Source organism: Anomaloglossus baeobatrachus, unplaced genomic scaffold, assembly GCF_048569485.1.
Source record: "Anomaloglossus baeobatrachus isolate aAnoBae1 unplaced genomic scaffold, aAnoBae1.hap1 Scaffold_988, whole genome shotgun sequence".
In the NCBI taxonomy this organism is placed as follows: domain Eukaryota; kingdom Metazoa; phylum Chordata; class Amphibia; order Anura; family Aromobatidae; genus Anomaloglossus; species Anomaloglossus baeobatrachus.
This window is the reverse complement of record NW_027445391.1, coordinates 25,745-31,744: the sequence shown is the minus strand read 5'-3', so window position 1 is coordinate 31,744 and position 6,000 is coordinate 25,745. Positions and strand designations below refer to the sequence as shown.

General features: G+C 45.9%; 4 non-coding genes across 4 annotated transcripts; all 4 read right to left on the bottom strand.

Moving 5' to 3' along the window:
- Positions 1-699: 699 nt before the first annotated feature.
- On the bottom strand, positions 700-890 carry LOC142289617 (U2 spliceosomal RNA). The gene has a single exon (XR_012750078.1). It is a non-coding gene; the product is annotated as a U2 spliceosomal RNA (small nuclear RNA).
- Positions 891-2,277: 1,387 nt separating this feature from the next.
- On the bottom strand, positions 2,278-2,468 carry LOC142289616 (U2 spliceosomal RNA). The gene has a single exon (XR_012750077.1). It is a non-coding gene; the product is annotated as a U2 spliceosomal RNA (small nuclear RNA).
- A 1,385-nt stretch (positions 2,469-3,853) lies between these two features.
- Positions 3,854-4,044, bottom strand: LOC142289614 (U2 spliceosomal RNA). The gene has a single exon (XR_012750075.1). It is a non-coding gene; the product is annotated as a U2 spliceosomal RNA (small nuclear RNA).
- A 1,387-nt stretch (positions 4,045-5,431) lies between these two features.
- LOC142289613 (U2 spliceosomal RNA) lies at positions 5,432-5,622 on the bottom strand. Its single transcript, XR_012750074.1, has one exon. It is a non-coding gene; the product is annotated as a U2 spliceosomal RNA (small nuclear RNA).
- Between the last annotated feature and the right edge of the window lie 378 nt (positions 5,623-6,000).

Here is a 6,000-nt window from a genome sequence, read left to right as displayed (position 1 = left end):
CTTTTTACAGTTTTTCTATTCCCAATTAGCCGTTTAAGTGTACTTATTGAAAGTAGTAATTCTTTCATAGGCCGCCCTTTCTTAGTATTTGACGTTCCTTATATTGCGGTATGAGGCTTCGCAGTAGGTTGCAAACATTCATCACCCATGACTTTCCCCAATTGAGCTCAGAAGCTCAATGTCTATCATGACCTCTCTTTTAGAATGTCCAAGAGCAAGCAAACTATTCCTCCAGGAGAGGGCGCCAACAGACTACTAAAGAGATCATCATTACTCAAAGAAAACCCCAAAAACCAATGCATGATAGGAATAAACAGGTAACTTTCTTTGGAGTGGAAGCGGAGAGATCGCACCAGATGCCAATTCTAGATGTTATCACACCTGTGGTCACTGCAGCAGCAGGTGAATCCACTTTGTCCAAAAGGGATCTATTCCATTCAATTGCAAATGATCTAGATAAGACAGAGAACTGCAGCACGGGGACATAGCCGAGTTGGTCAGGTTGAGTGGTGATGAGTTTGCTATTTGGATGAATAAAGAAAGTCAAAAGTGTGAAAGATAAAAAACAAAAGGAGGAAGTGTGAAAAGTGAATGGGCCAAATTGAGGTGCATATGAAGACGTATGCTTTCTTCCAATTCATTAAATCGGGCTAATATGAATCAGGTGAATTGAGTTCTGCTTTTGGAAACTGGGTTAAGAAGGGGTGCACCGTTCCTGGAGGTACTGCAATACCAGGTCAATGCGTGGAGTGGACAGAGCAAGCTCTTTTTCCATCTCCCTGTTCTAAAAATCCATTTAATATATGGTCCCCAGATAGGGGACGTATCAGATATTAAACTGATAAGAACAGATACTACACTTGATCTTAGCCAAAAGGCCGAGAAGCGATAACCAGAATTGGTTTGGGCCTCGAGTGGCACCCTGGCCTATGCCGGACACATCTTAGGGAGAGAGAGCGAGAGGGAGACAAACCCACGCCTACACAAGACATTTTGTCACCCAAGCCAACCCTTGAAAAGGCTGCTTTGCAGAGCCAAAACAAGAAGAATGGTGCGTTTTGCAGCCGCCGCCCACTGCAATGAATCTGAATAACTCCTCCTTTAGGGCGCAAGCAACTCCCCTCCCCCTTGCAGTCTTTCCAATTCACGATACAAAAAGACGGACAGGACAGGTTGCCTGACTTTCCGTCACTGCCACCCTTTGCCATCCTTACCCGTAGAAAGCCCTTTCATCATCCCCAAACCCTAATCTTTTCCCTTTCCTTCCCAGCCCCCAAACCCTGCCCTCTGTACCTTTCTCACCACCCGCTTCCCTTCTCCTGTCATCCCCCTACCACCCGGGAAAAAAAGAGATTGCCCCCTCCTTCCACTAGCCCACCCTCCCACCCAAAGAACAACTTCTTCTGCGCAGCTTGTTTTCTAGGCAGCAGCGCTATTGTGATGTCATCGGGGGGCATTGTGACAAGCCGCCAGTGTTCCGTCTCTTCATGTTGTGCACAGTTCAAACGGAAAATACATCAACAGGCAGACTACAGAAAAGCTTACTATCAAAGGTTAGAGGGGGGCTTTCTCAGAGGGCTTTTTACAGTTTTTCTATTCCCAATTAGCCGTTTAAGTGTACTTATTGAAAGTAGTAATTCTTTCATAGGCCGCCCTTTCTTAGTATTTGACGTTCCTTATATTGCGGTATGAGGCTTCGCAGTAGGTTGCAAACATTCATCACCCATGACTTTCCCCAATTGAGCTCAGAAGCTCAATGTCTATCATGACCTCTCTTTTAGAATGTCCAAGAGCAAGCAAACTATTCCTCCAGGAGAGGGCGCCAACAGACTACTAAAGAGATCATCATTACTCAAAGAAAACCCCAAAAACCAATGCATGATAGGAATAAACAGGTAACTTTCTTTGGAGTGGAAGCGGAGAGATCGCACCAGATGCCAATTCTAGATGTTATCACACCTGTGGTCACTGCAGCAGCAGGTGAATCCACTTTGTCCAAAAGGGATCTATTCCATTCAATTGCAAATGATCTAGATAAGACAGAGAACTGCAGCACGGGGACATAGCCGAGTTGGTCAGGTTGAGTGGTGATGAGTTTGCTATTTGGATGAATAAAGAAAGTCAAAAGTGTGAAAGATAAAAAACAAAAGGAGGAAGTGTGAAAAGTGAATGGGCCAAATTGAGGTGCATATGAAGACGTATGCTTTCTTCCAATTCATTAAATCGGGCTAATATGAATCAGGTGAATTGAGTTCTGCTTTTGGAAACTGGGTTAAGAAGGGGTGCACCGTTCCTGGAGGTACTGCAATACCAGGTCAATGCGTGGAGTGGACAGAGCAAGCTCTTTTTCCATCTCCCTGTTCTAAAAATCCATTTAATATATGGTCCCCAGATAGGGGACGTATCAGATATTAAACTGATAAGAACAGATACTACACTTGATCTTAGCCAAAAGGCCGAGAAGCGATAACCAGAATTGGTTTGGGCCTCGAGTGGCACCCTGGCCTATGCCGGACACATCTTAGGGAGAGAGAGCGAGAGGGAGACAAACCCACGCCTACACAAGACATTTTGTCACCCAAGCCAACCCTTGAAAAGGCTGCTTTGCAGAGCCAAAACAAGAAGAATGGTGCGTTTTGCAGCCGCCGCCCACTGCAATGAATCTGAATAACTCCTCCTTTAGGGCGCAAGCAACTCCCCTCCCCCTTGCAGTCTTTCCAATTCACGATACAAAAAGACGGACAGGACAGGTTGCCTGACTTTCCGTCACTGCCACCCTTTGCCATCCTTACCCGTAGAAAGCCCTTTCATCATCCCCAAACCCTAATCTTTTCCCTTTCCTTCCCAGCCCCCAAACCCTGCCCTCTGTACCTTTCTCACCACCCGCTTCCCTTCTCCTGTCATCCCCCTACCACCCGGGAAAAAAAGAGATTGCCCCCTCCTTCCACTAGCCCACCCTCCCACCCAAAGAACAACTTCTTCTGCGCAGCTTGTTTTCTAGGCAGCAGCGCTATTGTGATGTCATCGGGGGGCATTGTGACAAGCCGCCAGTGTTCCGTCTCTTCATGTTGTGCACAGTTCAAACGGAAAATACATCAACAGGCAGACTACAGAAAAGCTTACTATCAAAGGTTAGAGGGGGGCTTTCTCAGAGGGCTTTTTACAGTTTTTCTATTCCCAATTAGCCGTTTAAGTGTACTTATTGAAAGTAGTAATTCTTTCATAGGCCGCCCTTTCTTAGTATTTGACGTTCCTTATATTGCGGTATGAGGCTTCGCAGTTTGCAAACATTCATCACCCATGACTTTCCCCAATTGAGCTCAGAAGCTCAATGTCTATCATGACCTCTCTTTTAGAATGTCCAAGAGCAAGCAAACTATTCCTCCAGGAGAGGGCGCCAACAGACTACTAAAGAGATCATCATTACTCAAAGAAAACCCCTAAAAACCAATGCATGATAGGAATAAACAGGTAACTTTCTTTGGAGTGGAAGCGGAGAGATCGCACCAGATGCCAATTCTAGATGTTATCACACCTGTGGTCACTGCAGCAGCAGGTGAATCCACTTTGTCCAAAAGGGATCTATTCCATTCAATTGCAAATGATCTAGATAAGACAGAGAACTGCAGCACGGGGACATAGCCGAGTTGGTCAGGTTGAGTGGTGATGAGTTTGCTATTTGGATGAATAAAGAAAGTCAAAAGTGTGAAAGATAAAAAACAAAAGGAGGAAGTGTGAAAAGTGAATGGGCCAAATTGAGGTGCATATGAAGACGTATGCTTTCTTCCAATTCATTAAATCGGGCTAATATGAATCAGGTGAATTGAGTTCTGCTTTTGGAAACTGGGTTAAGAAGGGGTGCACCGTTCCTGGAGGTACTGCAATACCAGGTCAATGCGTGGAGTGGACAGAGCAAGCTCTTTTTCCATCTCCCTGTTCTAAAAATCCATTTAATATATGGTCCCCAGATAGGGGACGTATCAGATATTAAACTGATAAGAACAGATACTACACTTGATCTTAGCCAAAAGGCCGAGAAGCGATAACCAGAATTGGTTTGGGCCTCGAGTGGCACCCTGGCCTATGCCGGACACATCTTAGGGAGAGAGAGCGAGAGGGAGACAAACCCACGCCTACACAAGACATTTTGTCACCCAAGCCAACCCTTGAAAAGGCTGCTTTGCAGAGCCAAAACAAGAAGAATGGTGCGTTTTGCAGCCGCCGCCCACTGCAATGAATCTGAATAACTCCTCCTTTAGGGCGCAAGCAACTCCCCTCCCCCTTGCAGTCTTTCCAATTCACGATACAAAAAGACGGACAGGACAGGTTGCCTGACTTTCCGTCACTGCCACCCTTTGCCATCCTTACCCGTAGAAAGCCCTTTCATCATCCCCAAACCCTAATCTTTTCCCTTTCCTTCCCAGCCCCCAAACCCTGCCCTCTGTACCTTTCTCACCACCCGCTTCCCTTCTCCTGTCATCCCCCTACCACCCGGGAAAAAAAGAGATTGCCCCCTCCTTCCACTAGCCCACCCTCCCACCCAAAGAACAACTTCTTCTGCGCAGCTTGTTTTCTAGGCAGCAGCGCTATTGTGATGTCATCGGGGGGCATTGTGACAAGCCGCCAGTGTTCCGTCTCTTCATGTTGTGCACAGTTCAAACGGAAAATACATCAACAGGCAGACTACAGAAAAGCTTACTATCAAAGGTTAGAGGGGGGCTTTCTCAGAGGGCTTTTTACAGTTTTTCTATTCCCAATTAGCCGTTTAAGTGTACTTATTGAAAGTAGTAATTCTTTCATAGGCCGCCCTTTCTTAGTATTTGACGTTCCTTATATTGCGGTATGAGGCTTCGCAGTAGGTTGCAAACATTCATCACCCATGACTTTCCCCAATTGAGCTCAGAAGCTCAATGTCTATCATGACCTCTCTTTTAGAATGTCCAAGAGCAAGCAAACTATTCCTCCAGGAGAGGGCGCCAACAGACTACTAAAGAGATCATCATTACTCAAAGAAAACCCCAAAAACCAATGCATGATAGGAATAAACAGGTAACTTTCTTTGGAGTGGAAGCGGAGAGATCGCACCAGATGCCAATTCTAGATGTTATCACACCTGTGGTCACTGCAGCAGCAGGTGAATCCACTTTGTCCAAAAGGGATCTATTCCATTCAATTGCAAATGATCTAGATAAGACAGAGAACTGCAGCACGGGGACATAGCCGAGTTGGTCAGGTTGAGTGGTGATGAGTTTGCTATTTGGATGAATAAAGAAAGTCAAAAGTGTGAAAGATAAAAAACAAAAGGAGGAAGTGTGAAAAGTGAATGGGCCAAATTGAGGTGCATATGAAGACGTATGCTTTCTTCCAATTCATTAAATCGGGCTAATATGAATCAGGTGAATTGAGTTCTGCTTTTGGAAACTGGGTTAAGAAGGGGTGCACCGTTCCTGGAGGTACTGCAATACCAGGTCAATGCGTGGAGTGGACAGAGCAAGCTCTTTTTCCATCTCCCTGTTCTAAAAATCCATTTAATATATGGTCCCCAGATAGGGGACGTATCAGATATTAAACTGATAAGAACAGATACTACACTTGATCTTAGCCAAAAGGCCGAGAAGCGATAACCAGAATTGGTTTGGGCCTCGAGTGGCACCCTGGCCTATGCCGGACACATCTTAGGGAGAGAGAGCGAGAGGGAGACAAACCCACGCCTACACAAGACATTTTGTCACCCAAGCCAACCCTTGAAAAGGCTGCTTTGCAGAGCCAAAACAAGAAGAATGGTGCGTTTTGCAGCCGCCGCCCACTGCAATGAATCTGAATAACTCCTCCTTTAGGGCGCAAGCAACTCCCCTCCCCCTTGCAGTCTTTCCAATTCACGATACAAAAAGACGGACAGGACAGGTTGCCTGACTTTCCGTCACTGCCACCCTTTGCCATCCTTACCCGTAGAAAGCCCTTTCATCATCCCCAAACCCTAATCTTTTCCCTTTCCTTCCC